Here is a 13,932-nt window from a genome sequence, read left to right on the forward strand (position 1 = left end):
CGTGCTGATCGGGGAAGGCATCCATATGCAAATGTAATGCTGAAGTAGGTGCAGGTGGTACGTTTAATAAAACAAACATGGACCGAGACAACATAGCAGTGGCGTCTTCACATAAACACATAAACAATACTGACTGGTGAAAGAACCTAAGGGAGTGCCAGATATAGCGGAGGTAATAAGTGAGGTAATGGAGGTCAGGTATGCCTCATGATGAAGTGCAGGTGCGCGTAATGATAGATGCCAGGACCGGTGGTTAGTATACCGGCGACGTTGAACGCTGGAGGGGAGGAGCGGGAGTAGACGTGACAGCAAAGGACGGCAGGTCCCTGACAGACCAGACTGTCGACATGCCCATCACCAAACCAGCTCCCATGAGACCCAGCGGCACTCTCAAAGAATCACCACGGCAACAGGAGAACAGTCAGGGATGCTTGTTTGCTTGGCTGTTTGTCTGAACGGCAGAATGTTATACACAATATTACACTGCCAATTTAGGACGTTAGGATCTTTTATCTGCTCTGCGAGATGGTCTGGAGAGAAATCTGGTCTAATATAATGCAGAGTTTTTTCACGTTTTATAAGACATTGTGGAAACAGAGCGGAAGATAAATAAGGAGGAGACACAGCAGGAAGAGTGGACACAGGGATCTAATCCTGGTCTCTGTTAATAAGAGCCACGTGTGTTGTTAACTACCACTAAACCATATGCTTTTTACTATCTGCTGAGTTAAGAAGAGCTGGCCTGGTATTGCTCAGTCTATCTGAGCTCTGTTCAGAGATTGGTCTAGCCAGCAGCAGAACAAGGTCAAAGTGTCCCACCTGGATGGAGACAGCGGAGATGGGGGAATGGATGGGATATGGGGGAGAATGGGGGAGAAAATGGGGAGGGGAGACAGAAGGGAGGAAGGGGAGACGAAGGGACCGACGTAGACACAGAGGGAGGAGATACAAGGGGAGGAAGAGGAGATAGGAGAGGGAGGGGAGACAGTGGGGAGGGAGAACAGAGGGGGGAGAGGAGTAGCTGGGCACACAAGACCCATTTGTGCCCTTTCTGTCCCAGTGAGTCTGACAACTGAGGAAGAAATGTTCTGCCACAGTTTACTAGAAGGGGGTATGTAGGATAGTGGCATCTCAACATCTCATAATGCCTTACATGAATGTTTCATTACACCTTTCCTTCAATGTATTTATTATAATATGCCTGGAGAGAAGAAAATAAAAGCACCCCTTTCATTGCAGTAAAATAAAGATAGAATAAATGCATGTCCAAAAAGTACGGAGACACTTTTATGTTGACCAATGCTGCCAAGCTGTAATGTTAGAAATGACAATGATGTTGAATGAATGCGTGGTCAACAAAGATGTGGCAACACTCGCAGGTGCAATGAAAGGTGTTATCAATACCATCCTTTAAGTACATGTAAATAGTGTTAACTGAACATTACTCCTATGCATCCCTGCCTCCCATCCTACCCTAAGCCTTTGACAAACAGAGTTCTGATTTATATATCTACAGAGCCAACACTCTTATAATAAAGGATTTCAAATGATTTATTCAGCTGTCCCTATAGTAGAACCCTTTTTGGTTCCAGGTAGAACTATTTTGGGTTCAATGTAGAACCCTGTATAGGGTTCAAAGGGTTCTCCTATGGAGACAGCTGAAGAACCCATTTAGGTTCTAGATAGCACTTATTTTTCTAAGAGTGTATACAAAGTCTAACACCCCTGTCTCCCATTGTCTGTTGTAAAGCAGACTGAGCCAGGTTTTCCTCTCGGATTTTGCCTGTCCTTAGCTCTATTGCATTTATTTTTATCTTTGAAAACTCCCTAGTCCTTGCTTGGCACACCTATATTTGAGGAGTTTCTCCCATTATTCTCTGCAGATCCTCTCAAGCTCTGTCAGGTTGGATGGGGAGAGTCGCTGCACAGCTATTTTCAAGGTCTCTCCAGAGATGTTAGATTGGGTTCAAGTCCGGGCTCTGGCTGAGCCACTCAAGGACATTCAGAGACTTGTTCCGAAGCCACTCCTGCATTGTCTTGGCTGTGTGCTTAGGGTCATTGTCTTGTTGGAAGGTGAACCTTCGCCCCCAGTGTGAGGTCCTGAGCGCTCTGGAGCAGGTTTTCATCAAGGATCTCTCTGTACTTCGCTCCGTTCATCGTTCCCTCGACCCTGACTAGTCTCCCAGTCTCTGCCGCTTAAAAACATCCCCACAGCATGATGCTGCCACTACCATGCTTCAACGTAGATACGGTGCCAGGTTTCCTCCTGATGTGATGCTTGGCATTCAGGCCAAAGAGTTCAGTCTTGGTTTTATCAGACCAGAGAATCTTGTTTCTCATGGTCTGAGAGCCCTTTAGGTGCTTTTTGGCAAACTCCAAGCGGGCTGTCATGTGCCTATTACTGAGGAGTGGCTTTCGTCTGGCTACTCTCCCATAAAGGCCTGATTGATGGAGTGCTGCAGATATGGTTGTCATGTGCCCTTAGGTGCCTTTTGGCAAACTCCAAGTGGGCTGTCATGTGCCTTTCACTGAGGAGTGGCTTTTGCCTGGCCACTCTAACATAAAGGCCTGATTGGTTGAGTGATGCAGAGATGGTTGTCCTTCTGCAAGGTTCTCCCATCTCCAGAGAGTAACTCTGGAGCTTTGTCAGAGCCTTTCTCCCCCGATTGCTGAGTTTGGCCCGGTGGCCAGCTCTAGGCTGTATCACATCCGGCCGTGATTGGGGGTCCAATAGGGCGGCGCACAATTAGCCCAGCTTTGTCGGGTTTGGCCAAGGTAGGCTGTCATTGTAAATAAACAACTGTCTTGCCTAGTTAAAAATAGAAAGAGTCTTGGTGGTTCCAAACTTCATCCATTTCAGATTGATGGAGGCCACTTTGTTCTTGGGGACCTTCAATGCTGCAGAAATGTTTTGTTACCTTTCCCCAGATCTGTGCCTCGACACAATCCTGTCTCGGTGCTCTATGGACAATTCCTTCGACCTCATGGCTTGGTTTTTGCTCTTACATGCACTGTCAAATGTGGGACCTTATATAGACAGGTGTGTGCCCTTCCAAATCATGTCCAATCAATTGAATTTACAACAGGTGGACTCCAATCAAGTTGTAGAAGCATCTCAAGGATGATCAATGGAAACAGGATGCTCCTGAGCTAAATTTCGAGTCTAATAGCAAAGTGTCTGAACAATTAGGTAAATATGGTATTTCAGTTTTTTTATTTTTTATTTTATACATTTGCAAAAACATCTAAAAAAAACTTTTTTTTCTTTGTCATTATGGGTTATTGTATGTAGATTGATGAGAAGAAACATACGCTACCGTTCAAAAGTTTGGGGTCACTTATAACTGTCCTTGTTTTTGAAAGAAAAGCACATTTTTTGTCCATTAAAATAACATCAAATTTATCAGAAATACAGTGTAGACATTGTTAATGTTGTAAATGACTATTGTAGCTAGAAACAGCAGATATTTTTATAGAATATCGACATAGGCGTACAGAGGCCCATTATCAGCAACCATTACTCCTGTGTTCCAGTGGCACATTGTGTTAGCTAATCCAAGTTTATAATTTTAAAAGGCTAATTGATCATTCATTCATTCATTTTTCATCATTTTGCAATTATTTTAGCACAGCTGAAAACTGTTGTCCTGATTAAAGAAGCAATAAAACCGACCTTCTTTAGACTTTTTGAGTATCTGAAGCATCAGCATTTGTGGGTTCAATTACAGGCTCAAAACAGCCAGAAACAAAGACATTTCTTCTGAAACTTGTCAGTCTATTCTTGTTCTGAGAAAGGAAGGCTATTCCATGCGAGAAATTGCCAAGAAACTGAAGATCCGGTACAATGCTGTGTACTACTCCCTTCACAGAACAGCACAAACTGTCTCTAACCAGAATAGAAAGAGGAGTGGGAGGCAACGGTGCACAACTGAGCAAGAGGACAAGTACATTAAAGTATCTAGTTTGAGAAACAGACGCCTCACAAGCCCTCAACTGGCAGCTTCGTTAAATAGTACCCACAAAACACCAGTCTCAACATCAACAGTGAAGAGGCGACTCCTGGATGCTGGCCTTCTAGGCAGAGTTGCAAAGATAAAGCCATATCTCAGACTGGCCAAAAAAAGAAAAGATTAAGATGGGCAAAATAACACAGACGCTGGATAGAGATTTTACTTTTTCTTTGCAACTCTGCCTAGAAGGCCAGCATCCCGGAGTCGTCTCTTCACTGTTGACATTGATACTGGTGGTTTAAGTGTAATATTTAATGAAGCTGCCAGTTGAGGGCTTGGTTGGTGTCTTGATGGATTTGTCCAAAATTGTGTGACATAAAATATCAGTTTTCTTTCGCTGCATTTATTGAAGTGTAAGTTGTCATATCATATATTAAGCATTAATTAGTCAAATTAGACATGGAACTTGAACCCTGTAATAATAAATGTGATTGCAAAATTGAATGCTTCTAACCAAAAGAGTCACCTTACCTTGACACTTAAATTCTAAATTGATACCGTCATTACTGTGGTTCTTCAATAATTATGCATAATACTTGTTGGAGTGGCATTTTGTGTACAGCTGATTTGTTATGCCGTGATATTTTCACACATCATCATCTGATCCAGGAAGGAATTTTCAGAATGACAGTCAAGTGATGAACAGCTGTTGTGATAGAGCAATGCAACAACATTCTAAGTGCTGGAAAAAAGGTGTTCATGAGGAATGTCCGGAACATTTTGGTGTCTCATTCCTTACACCTGTGAAGACAGCTGTTCCTGGATACACGTTGGATATAAAATATCCCTAGCGAATTGATGTTGATCGTCGGTTGTTGTCTACTTGATTTCGTTAGATTTCGTTGTCTCGTTAGATTTAACAGAGAAAGTATCAAGGTAATGCTTTTGTGCCTCGGATTGGACACCGAGTCTACTGTGCGCAATTGTTTAGGATATACTATTGCGCAACACCGAACACTATTTCTATTCCTTATTCTGTAGATAATGACACAAAATTAGATGGACTAGTGGGTTTATTCACAATATGATCTGGTAATGAAATAACATGACACGTACATTTTGTTTTGCATCTTGCTTGAATTTGGACCTCCGAAATTCAAATACTGGAATAGGCCTACCCTGAAAATCAGACATTTTGTCAATTTAGTGCTTGAAATGTCCTTGTAATTATTGTAGCCAATTTATAAATTATCCTGCTCCTTTATAATCATATGTGATTTCAGTTTTTGTGAGAGATGTGGTCACTTTCTTTTGTTTCCTACTGCTTCAGTTGAAGGGTTTTTGCGCTACTCTGTTGTGGTAAAACCACGTGCGGTTATTATGAGGAGGACAACATCTAATGTTGGCTTCAATTTGCCTTTGCATACAAATCCTTCCGTTAAAAAAAAGGAACCTGTTTTTTGGTCACATTCTCATTAAAAACAGCGATGGTGAGATTAATGCTACCGCTATTCATGGCTTTATTATGTGTGCCACATATACTACATGGCCAAAGGTATGTGGGCACACCTTCAAATGAGTTAATTTGGCTGTTTCAGCTACACCCGTTGCTGACAGTTGTATAAAATTGAGCATACTGCCTTGTGATCTCCATAGACAAACAATGGCAGTAGAATAGCCCGTACTGAAGAGCTCAGTGACTTTCAACAAGGCACCGTCATAGGATGCCATCTTTCCAACCACCTGCCCCAATGAATAGTGCTAACTTTAATGTTTGGTGGAGGAGTAATAATGGTCTGGGGCTATTTTTCATGGTTCGGGCTAGGCCCTTTCGTTCCAGTGAAGGGAAATCTTAACGCTACAGCATACAATCATACAATCTATTTAGTCAGGGGGGTTCTATATTAGGCACTATATGTACAATCATATGATATATTAAGTTGTATAACTTTGAGGAACTTGAAAATTACAATTAAGTGCTTGAAAAAAGTCCCTGAAAGTCCTTGAATTTGACTTGCCAAAGTTATTTCCAAAAGTTTACTAAGGGTTGGTAAACTGACCAATTGCCTTTGCATACAAATCCTTCAGTTAAAAAAGGAACCTGTTTTTTGGTCACGTTCTCATTATAAAAACAGCGAAGGTGAGATTAATGATTGGTCGGCTGTTTGAGCCAGGAAAGGGTGCTTTGCTATTCTTGGGTACTGGAATGACTTGCTTCCCTTCAGGCCTGAAAGCACACCCTTTCCTGTAGGCTTAGATTGAAGAAATGGCAAATAGGAGTGGCAATATAGTCATTGTCATTGTTGATAGACAACAATAATTTTTTCACACTTACTTTACAGAATTCAAAATTACAATGTTTGTCTTTCATAATTTGGTCAGTTATGAATGCATATGTAGATTCAGAGTTTGTTGGAATGTTATGCCTAAATTTGCTAATCTTGCCAGTGAAACATTCATTAAAGTAATTGGAAATATCAGTGGTTTTGTGATGAATAAACCATTTGATTCAATGAAGGATGAAGCTGAGTTCACGTTTTTGTCCACATTTTCATTTAAGCTTTTCACTATGATTCTTTATCTTTGTTTCATAGTACAGTTTGTTCTTATTTTTGTTTAGTCACATGATTTCTCAATTGACAGTATGTTTGATGATGAGCTGTGCAGCCAGACTCATTTGCCATTCCTTTTCCCTCACCCCACTCAACCATACCATTTTTCAATTCCTCATCTATCCACTGGGACTTAACCGTTTTTACAGTCATTTTCTTAAATGGGTGCATGCTTATTAGTAACTGGAATAACTAATTTAATAAATACATCAAGTGCAGTGTCTGGTTGCTTCTCATTACACACAACAGTGAAGCAAATATTCTTTACAGCTTCAACACAGGAATCACTACAAAACCACTTGTATGATCTCATTTGTCTTAGCAACTTCCCACAAGATTGGACTTTAGGTGAGGCAGGTGAACCTCCTCTCTAAGCCTTACATTTCCATCCTTTAGCAGACACTCTTATCCAGAGCGACTTACAATAGTGAGTGCATGCATTTTCATACTGGTCCCCCATGGGTATTGAACCCACAACCCTGGCATTGCAAGTGCCATGCTCTACCAACTGAGCTTACACGGGACCACTTTACAGGAATATCACTCTGAATATAAACAGCAACACCACCCCCATTGGCATTCGTGTCTCTTCTCTTCTTCTGCTGTTAACCCTCAATATGAAGTCCAAAGAGCTGTCACTGCCAGTGAAGCAAGGTTGGAAATCTAAGCAAACCCATCAGCGAGATAGCAAAAACATTAGGTGTGGCCAAATCAACTATTTGGTACATTCTTAAAAAGAAAGAACACACTGGTGAGCTCAGGAACACCAAAAGGCCCAGAAGACCACGGAAAACAACGGTGGTGGATGACAGAATAATTATTTCCCTGGTGAAGAAAAACCACTTCACAGGTGGCCAGATCAAGAACACCCTCTAGGAGGTAGGCGTATCTGTATCGAAGTCAACAATCAAGAGAAGATTAGAGTAAATACAGAGGGTTTACCACAATATGTAAACCATTGGTAAGCCTCAAAAACAACCAGATTAGAGTTTTTGCCCAAAAACATCTAAAAAAGGATGTACAGTTTTGGAACAACATCCTATGGACAGATGAGACAAAGATCAACTTGCACCTTAATAATGGGAAGAGAAGAGTATGGAGAAGGGAAGGAACTGCTCATGATCCGAAGCATACCACCTCATCTGTGAATTATGGTGGAGGTAGTGTTATGGCGTGGGCATGTATGGTTGCCAATGGAACTGGTTCCCTTGTATTTATTGTTGATGTGACTGCTGACAAAAGCAGCAGGGTGAATTATCAAGTGTTTAGGGCTATATTATCTGCTCAGATTCAGCCAAATGCTTCAAAACTCGTTGGACGGCACTTCACAGTGCAGATGGACAATGACCCGGCACATACTGTGAAAGCAACCCAATACTTTTTTAAGGCAAAGAAGTGGAAGGTTCTGCAATGGCCAAGTCATTCCCCTGAGCTGAATCCAATTGAGCATGCATTTCACTTGCTGAAGATAAAACTGAAGCCAAAATGCTCCAAGACAGCTGCAGTAAAGGCCTGGCAGAACACCACCAGGGAACAAACCCAGCATCTGGTGATGTCTGGTGGTTCCAGGTTTCAGACAGTCATTGACAGCAAATGATTTCCTACCAAGTATTAAAACTCACAATTTCATTTATGATTATGTTAGTTTGTCCAATTACTTTTGAGCCCCTAAAATTTAGGGTCTATGTATAAAAAGGGTTGTAATTCCTACACGGTTCATACAATAATTTTGACAAAGATGAAAGTCTACATTTAAATCACATCTTGATTGTTTCCTTTCAAATACATTGTGGTGGCGTACAGAGCCAAAATGATGGAAATTGTGTCACTGTCCAAATACTTGGGGTGGCAGGGTAGCCTAGTGGTTAGAGCGTTGGACTAGTAACCGGAAGGTTGCGAGTTCAAACCCCCGAGCTGACAAGGTACAAATCTGTCGTTCTGCCCCTGAACAGGCAGTTAACCCACTGTTCCCAGGCCGTCATTGAAAATAAGAATTTGTTCTTAACTGACTTGCCTGGTAAAATAAATAAAAATGAAAAAACTTATGGACCTGACTGTATGTTAATGTGGGCACTTTTCTGGGATTCTCAATCGTTTTTATTGCTTTACTATTTATTGCTTTACGAGGCTTAGTAGAGGTAGACATGACAGTAATATTTATGTTGGAGCTGATAGTGCAGGGTGAATTGCACACAGTGGGCTCCCTACTAGGGCAAACCGCCTCATTGCTTACAGTATAACTCAGGTTCATAGGCACATGATTACTGCTGACAATAGCCGTTGCATTGACAGGCATTCTGGGGAGTTAGAGGATCATAAATTAGGTTACTTACATTATGACTTCACAACACTCCTGGGACAATGTACACTTGCAGCATACTACGACAACCCAGCGACACAATGGTAGGGATTAAGTGAGCAGGGCTTGAGTCACAGATAAATAATTGTCTCAACTCGGCCTTGAAATACGCGGACAAGGTCCAGGCACCAAGATGACTTGAATGGACTCTTTAAAAGTTATGTTAACAGAGCTACAGTAGTCTTTTAGCCAGATGTGTAATGCCAGTAGCCTCCTTAATCTTTCTCAGCCGCGGCCCAGCGATGGTACAGGGCCTGACATAATTGGCCTATTTTTGGAGTCTTTCAAAGCTAGACGTTCTCTAAAATCTAGTTTCATTAGTTCCGATCTAATATTCCTAATGTCATTTGACCCCACATGAACTATGACAGCATCAGCCCCCGGCAGCTGTCGTAGAACGGTAAGAAGCAGCCTTGTAATGTAATCATCCTCCAGGAAAGCACAGGGTTTTGGCCCCGGGAACCAAAATATTTTTTCACCATAGAGCTGCCAATGATGACAGCTGGTGAAATGGCAGAGGAGTTCCAGACATTTAATCGCCTCGAATGGTTTAGGAGGCCCCTCGAGTAGCCAGTCGTAGAGTCCATCATGGCTGATAAAGGGGCCGAAGTTCAGACACCCTCACAGTCTGATAAGGGGGGGGGAGCTGGGAAGATCTTAACCCGAGGTAGGATCCCACCTCCAAGGCCACAGGGATCCTTAATGTCTGGATTGGGCTTCGCAAAGCCAAAGAAGCCCTGTTCACCATAGGCTTACAGCAACTGACATGTTTCCATTTGTTTACTTAACTAGGCAAGTCAGTTAAGAACAAATTCTTACTTACAATGACAGCCTAGGAACAGTGGGTTAACATCAAATTTTTCCTTGTCAGCTCAGGGATTCAATCTAGCAACTTTTCAGTTACTGGCCCAACACTCTAACCACTAGGCTACCTGCCGTCCCATTGCTGGAGAATGGGATTGGAGCCTGTGGCATCCGCTAGGTCCTCTAAAAGTGTCAGTCCTGTTCCATTGTCCACAGACAGGGGAGACTTCTCCTGTGAGAGGTCCCTGTGAAGGACTGGCCAGTCAGTCAAAGAGTGGTAAAAGGGCGGTGATACTCTCACCATATCGAAACGACATCCAGCCTGAGGTGTAGAGAAGGAGAAGGCCATGGCTTTCTCTGCAAGTTGTGCAACACTGAGATTTGCTTGCTTAGGGTAGACAGCTCGGTCCTACAGTCCTTCTTAGTTCTTGCATTAAATATCCGGTCGGTAATGGGGAGGCCTCCATGAGAAGAGGCAGTCCCAAATTGGGAAAATCAAAGCAGCTATCTTCGTTAGTTAATGGCTAGCAGCTTAGCTAGCAGCTTAGGTTAAGCAGGTTAACAGCTGTCAAGCAGGTTTCAAACTGTCTGTTAAGTGGGACTCTGGGACAAGAAATTGCAGTCTTAGCTGTTAAGAGTTTACCACGGAGGCGCAGATTATTTATTTTTTACCCATGCTACAGACGGCTATATCGGTCTGCTAATACAGGACTGGGAAAGACACAGTGAAGTACTTTTTTGAACAATTAAATTTTTTCATGCATATATTTTTTTATTCAGATTTTTCTGGGGGTGGTGCAGCACCCTCAGCACCCCTACTACCCGCGGCTAAGCCAGAGAGGTTTTCCAATGCCTTGCAAAGAACGGCACTGATTGGTAGGTGGATATAGCAAATAAATGAAGCAGACTTTGAATATCCCTTTGAACATGTTGAAGTTATTTCATTAAACTTTGGATGGTGTAACAATACTCCCAGTCACTACAAAAATACAGGTGTCCTTCCTAACTCTCAGGGATATCACCATGAGGCTAATGGTGACTTTAAAACAGTTTCAGAGTTTAATGGCTGTGATTGGAGGCAACTGAGGATGGATCAACAACATGGTAGTTACTCCACAATACTAACCTAAATGACAGAGTGAAAAGAAGGAAGCCTGTAAGGAATAAAAATATTCCAAAACATGCATCCTGTTTGCAATAAGGTACTAAATTAAATCTGTGAAAAATGTGGCAAATAAATTAACTTTATGTCCTTGTCATGTTCTGACCTTTATTTCCTTTGTTTTGTCTTTATTTAGTATGGTCAGGGCGTGAGTTGGGGTGGGCAGTCTGTTTGTTTCTCTATGTTTGGTTTCTGTTTCGGCCTAGTATGGTTCTCAATCAGAGGCAGGTGTCGTTAGTTGTCTCTGATTGAGAATCATACTTAGGTATCCTGGGTTTCACTGTTGGTTTGTGGTTGTTTGTTTCCGTGTGTGTGTTTGTCGCCACACGGTACTGTTTCGGTTTTTGTAGATTTCACGTTATCGTTTATTGTTTTTGTTTGAGTGTTCATTTGTCTTTATTAAAAACATTATGGACACTTACCATGCTGCGTATTGGTCCTCCGATCCTTCTCACTTCTCCTCCTCACAGGAGGAGGAGGAATGCCGTTACAGAAACACCCACCAACCAAGGACCAAGCAGCGTGGTTACAGGCAGCAGCAGTAGCAGCAGGAGAGGCAGCGATACCTGGAGAACTGGACTTGGGAGGAGATTCTGGACGGTAAAGGACCCTGGGAACAGCCAGGGGAATATCGCTGCCCCAAAGCAGAGCTGGAAGCAACGAAAGCAGAGAGGCGGCATTATGAGGAGCTAGCACGGCAGAGCGGCTGGAAGCACGAGAGGCAGCCCCAAAAATGTCTTGGGGGGGAGGCACACGGAGAGTGTGGCGAAGCCAGGTAGGAGACCTGCGCCAACTTCCCGTGCTTCCCGGAGAGAGAGAGGAACCGGGCAGGCACTGTGTTATGCGGTGGAGCGCACAGTCTCCCCAGTGCGTGTGCATAGCCCGGTGTGGTACATTCCAGCTCCTCGTATCGGCCGGGCTAGAGTGGGCATCGAGCCAGATGCCATGAAGCCGGCTTTACGCATCTGGTCTCCAGTGCGTCTCCTCGGGCCGGAGTGCATGGCACCAGCCTTACGCATGGTGTCCCCGGTTCGCCAGCACAGCCCAGTGTGGGCAATTCCACCTCTCCGCAATGGCCTGGCTACCAGGAGCATTCAACCAGGTAAGGTTGAATGCTCAAGAGCTCCAGTGTGCCTGCACGGTCCGGTCTATACAGTGCCACCTCCACGCACCAGCCCTCCGGTGGCAGCCCCCCGCACCAGTCTCTCCGTCTTCTGCCTACAGGTGTTCCCGCCTGTCCAGCGCTGCTAGAGCCTTCCTCCTCTCTAGCGCTGCCAGAGTCTCCCGTCTGTCCTGAGCCGCCAGAGTCTCCTGTCCTGAGCCGCCAGTCTCCCGTCTGTTCTGAGCCGCCAGAGTCTCCCCATCTGTCCTGAATCGCCAGAGCTGCCAGTCTGTCCTGAGCCGTCAGAGCCGCTAGTCTATCCTGAGCCGCCAGAGCCGCCAGTCTGTCCTGAGCCGCCAGAGCCACCAGTCATCCAGGAGCCGCCAGAGCCGCCAGGAGCCACCAGAGTCGCCAGCCAGCCAGGGGCCGTCAGAGCCGCCAGCCAGCCAGGAGCCTCCAGAGCCGCCAGTCAGCCAGGAGCTGCCAGAGCCGTCAGTCAGCCAGGAGCTGCCAGAGCCGTCAGTCAGCCAGGAGCCGCCAGAGCCATCAGTTAACCAGGAGCCGCCAGCCAGCCAGGAGCTGCCAGAACCATCAGTCAGCCAGGAGCTGCCAGAGCCGTCAGAACATTTACGCACATTTGATGTGTGTAGTGTATTTTATTTATATGATTATGGAGCTTTTCTTTGTTTGCTTTTGAGGAAACTAATAGGCTCTTTTTTTGGTGCATCGTTGAGTAGTATGAGTTTGTATGCCAGAATCGCCCTTCACTCCGGAGCTACCGGAGTCTTCCGCCTGTCCGGCGCTGCCGGAGTCTCCCGTCTGTCCGGCGCTGCGGGGATCTCCCGTCCATTTGGGACTCATGGCTAGGGTTCCCAGTCGGAGGTCGGCGGCGAGGGTCGCCGCTCATAAGAAGCCACGGGGGCGGTTGAGGAGGCGGACAAAAACTGTGGTGAAGTGGGGTCCACGTCCCGCGCCAGAGCCGCCACCACGGACAGATGCCCGGGGGGGCATTATTTCCTTTGTTTTGTCTTTATTTAGTATGGTCAGGGCGTGATTTGGGGTGGACAGTCTATGTTTGTTTTTCTATGTTTGGCCTCTGTTTCGGCCTAGTATGGTTCTCAATCAGAGGCAGTTGTCTCTCCGATCCTTACTCCTCTTCAGCAGAAGAGGAGATCTGCCGTTACAGTCCTGAATACAAGGCATTATGTTTGGGGCAAATTCAACACAACACATCACTGACTACCACTTTTCATATTTTCAACCATGGTGGTGGCTGCATGTTCTGGGTAGGCTTGTCATCAGCAAGGTCGAGGGAGTTTTTAAGGATAAAAATAAATGGAATTGAGCTAAGCACAGGCAAAATCCTCAAGGAAAATCTGGTTCAGTCTGCTTTCTAATAGACACTGGGAGGCAAATTCACCTTTCAGCAGGACAATAACCCAAAACACAAGGCCAAATATACACTGGAGTTTTGTACCAAGACGACATTGAATGTTCCTGATTGGCTTACATACAATATGTGGAATAAGTTAAGAGGTATGAATATTTTCTGAAGACACTGGAGTTGCACTGGAATTGCTTAACAATGAATGTTCCTAAGTGGTCTAGTTACAGTTTTGACTTAAATCGTCTTGAAAATCTATGGCAAAACTTGAAAATGTCTGTCTGACAATGATCAACAACCAACTTGACAGAACATGAAGAATTTTTTAGAGAATAATGGGTCCCGCTTAAAATTACATGCAGCTTATAGAGACTTCATAAAGACATCCTAAATGTGTTACAAATCATCTACAACTGTATGCCGTGATTTTATAAATGTTGCATAACTGTGAAACAACCACCAATGTCAAATGTGACATAACCCACTGACAAATATGGCATAAACTTGTGCTTTATAAAGGGTGGCAAAAGCATCACTTAATAAAGGGCCAATAAATCAT

At 44.1% G+C, this 13,932-nt stretch overlaps 1 protein-coding gene and 1 non-coding gene across 2 annotated transcripts in view; both read right to left on the minus strand.

The window, feature by feature from the left end:
• Window positions 1-13,932, minus strand: part of LOC110537899 (ATP-sensitive inward rectifier potassium channel 12) — a 54,754-nt gene that overhangs the window by 27,109 nt on the left and 13,713 nt on the right. The gene's annotated exons all lie outside the window — the stretch shown is intronic.
• trnaa-ugc lies at window positions 7,012-7,088 on the minus strand. Its single transcript has one exon. It is a non-coding gene; the product is annotated as a tRNA-Ala (tRNA).

Source organism: Oncorhynchus mykiss, chromosome 12 (genome assembly GCF_013265735.2).
Source record: "Oncorhynchus mykiss isolate Arlee chromosome 12, USDA_OmykA_1.1, whole genome shotgun sequence".
Lineage (NCBI taxonomy): Eukaryota > Metazoa > Chordata > Actinopteri > Salmoniformes > Salmonidae > Oncorhynchus > Oncorhynchus mykiss.